Consider the following 3,161-nt stretch of genomic DNA (forward strand, 5'->3'; position numbering starts at 1 on the left):
CCTCCCACACCCTCCTTGCCCCTGGTTTTGAATCACTTGTTGTTCCCTTGTCCCTGGGTTGGTTAATACCACTTCCCCCACCTTTCCAATCCATGGCCTGCAGGAACCATTGGTCCATTGTTGTTTTCTTCTCCCCATTGTTTATCCTGCCTATCTTATCTAGATAGACCTGCAGAGATAATAATATGCACATAAAAACAAGACAATGCCAAACAAAGTGACACAGAAAAACAAAACACCAACAGCAGCAACAACAACAAAACACCCAATGACAAACAAAATAAAAAACAACAAAAAAGAAATCCTGTAAATAGTTCAAGGTCTGTTTGCTGACCTTTGGGAGGGTTTTCAAGTAGAGTCTGATGGGGTGCCACCCCCTGGCCCCAAAGTCTGCTTTTGGTATTCCCTGGGGACTTCCTTGCTCTTCTCCCCGTGCTTTTCTGTTGCACACCCTTAGTGTTTTGCCTCGGTGTGGTGGGGTCAGATCAGGCTCAATTCCCACACTGTGTCTCCAGTGTTGTCCCCCATAGGGCTATGGGTCAGTGAGAGATGTCGTGTCTCATAGTGGGGCCGGCCACATGGTCCTCTCTGTGCATTGGCTGCTCTGAGCCGGGCTATTGTCCTCTGAGCTTGGTGGGCCACGGTGTGCTCCACTCCCTTCCTCCCCCTTCATCTGCTTCCACTTCTGTCTGGGTTTGGTAGGTCAATTCCTTTCCCCCACCAGAAGGTCTAGTGTTCTCTGCGGCACACACTTCCAGGGTGGGGGTCAGGCTGGTTCTGGTTGGGGCCGGTGTTTTCATGGATTCCTCCACGTGTTGCGTTTCCCTCCTGGCTTGGCGCGCCATGGTGGGGTCTGTATGTACAAGTTCCAATTCTGTAGGGACACAACCAATACTCTCCCCCTGGGTGGGTTAGTGCCCTGTTCCCCCCATGTCATCATCTCAGTTTCTCCCCACCCCCATTTCCCTTCCTCCTTCCCCTTTTCCCTTTATGTTGGACTCAGGTGTACCTCCCTGGGTTTGGTCTGACCTCCCTGCTCCCCCCTACCCCTGCTACCCCCCCACAGACTACCCAAACTTCCACTGTGTATTGTGAGGTAAGTGTCTATTCTTCTAATCCTGCTGTGCTGATTGCACTTACCTCGGGACTCATGTTATACCTGTTCTTTTGAGATTGGCTTACCTCGCTTAACATGATTCCTTCCAGCTCTTCCCACGAAACAATGTGTTTCATGGGATTGTCCATCCTTTTCAGTGCTGCATAGTACTCCATTGTGTGTATGTGCCATGAGTTTACTAATCCACTCATCTATCCATGGAAACTCAGGCTGTTTCCAAGTCTTTGCAATGGTGAATTGCGCCACAATAAACATTGGAGCGTGGATGACTGGTTTTGTTTTATTTGTTACCTCCTCTGGGTGTGTGTTCAATAGAGGGATGACTGGGCCATAAGGTAGATCAATTTCCGTTTTAAGTATCGCCAGATTGCTTCCCACAGTGGCTGTACAAATCTACACGACCACGAGCAGTCGAGGAGGGTTCCTACTTCACCACAGCCCCTCCAACACTTGTTGCTCTCTGATTTACTGATTTGGGCTAGCCTCAGGGGTGTTAGGTGGTATCTCATGGATGTTTTAATTTGCATTTCTCTTATGGCTAATGACCCGGAGCACTTTCTCTTAAGCTTGGTGGCCATATGGGTCTCCGCCCTAGTGAAAGTTCTTTTCAGTTCTGTTGCCCATTCCTTAGGGGGTTAACTGTTTTCCTCTTTTTGCAGGCCATGAGGGTGTTGTAGATGTGTCATTACTGAAAATCTTCTCCCAGTCTGTGGGTTGCCCTGTCACCCTCTGGGTGAAGTCTTTTGAGGCGCACAGGTGTTTTATTCTTATTAAATCCCATTTGTTGATTTCCACTTCACCCGCGTGTGTACCTTCCCTATTGCAGTGAGCCTATGAGTTCCCTGGGCCAGTGCTCTCAGGTTTGTCCCGATTCCTTCCTTGATGGTCCTGATGTTTGGGGGGTTTTATTTCTAGGTCTGTGATCCACCTTAAGTTTGTTCTTGTGCCTGGGGTGAGGTAAACGTCTTGTTTCATTTTTCTACATGTGGCTGTCTATTGTTTCCAGCACCACTTGTTAAAAAGGGCATCCACTTCCCACTTGACTGTTTTGGGACCCTTGTCAAAGATCAGTTGTCTATATGCTGATGGTTTATTCCTGGGCTTTCTGTTCTTTTCCGCTGGTTTGAGTGTCTGTCTTGTGCCAGTACCACGCTGTTTTGACCACTGTAGCAGTGTAATGGGTGTTAAAATTGGGTGAGTACTCTGACTGTGTCCTTGTTCTTGAGGAGTTCTCTGCTAATTCTGGGCTTCTTCCCTCTCCATATGAGATTGGTGATCAGGTTTTCCAATTCTTTGAAGAAGGTTGTTGGTATTTGAATTGGAATAGCATTGAACTTGTAAAGGGCCTGGGGTGAGATTGTCATCTTTACTATGTTGAGCCTTCCAATCCACGAGCAGGGGATGTTCTTCCATTTGTGGAGGTCGCTTTTGGTTTCCTGTAGTAGGGTCTTGCAGTTTTCCTTGTATAGGTCTTTAGTTTTTTTAGTTAAATATATTCCTAGGTATTTCAGTTTGTTCTTATCTACTGTGAAGGGGTACTTCCTTCTTAAGCCCCTCTTCCATGGTCCTGTCCGATGTGTATAGAAAACCTACCGACTTCTGTTTATTGATCTTGTATCCAGTCACTCTTCCATATTCCTCTATCGCTGTAAGTACTCCCGTTGTGGAGCTTTTGTGTTTTTCAATGTACAGGATCATGTCGTCTGCTGCAAATAGCGATAGCTTCACCTCCTCCTCTCCCATTTGGATCCTTTGATGTCCTTCCACTGTCTTATGTTGTTAACCTGAACCTCCAGAACGGTGTTGAATAGAAGTTGGCACAAGGGGCATCCTTGTCTTGTAACCTTTTTCAGTGGGATTGTTTTTCTCTTTTCTCCATTGATGTTGGCCGTTGACCTTTCGTAGATAGCTTGTATCAGCTTGAGGAACTTAACCTTCCAATCCTATCTTCATGAGTGTCTTAATTAGGAATGGGTGTTGGATGTTGTCAAGTGCTTTTTCTGCATCTGTGGATATTATCATATGGTTTTTATCCTTTTTCTTA

The sequence above is a fragment of the Echinops telfairi genome, unplaced genomic scaffold, assembly GCF_000313985.2.
Source record: "Echinops telfairi isolate 266 unplaced genomic scaffold, ASM31398v2 ScPeMD7_7412;HRSCAF=8450, whole genome shotgun sequence".
Lineage (NCBI taxonomy): Eukaryota > Metazoa > Chordata > Mammalia > Afrosoricida > Tenrecidae > Echinops > Echinops telfairi.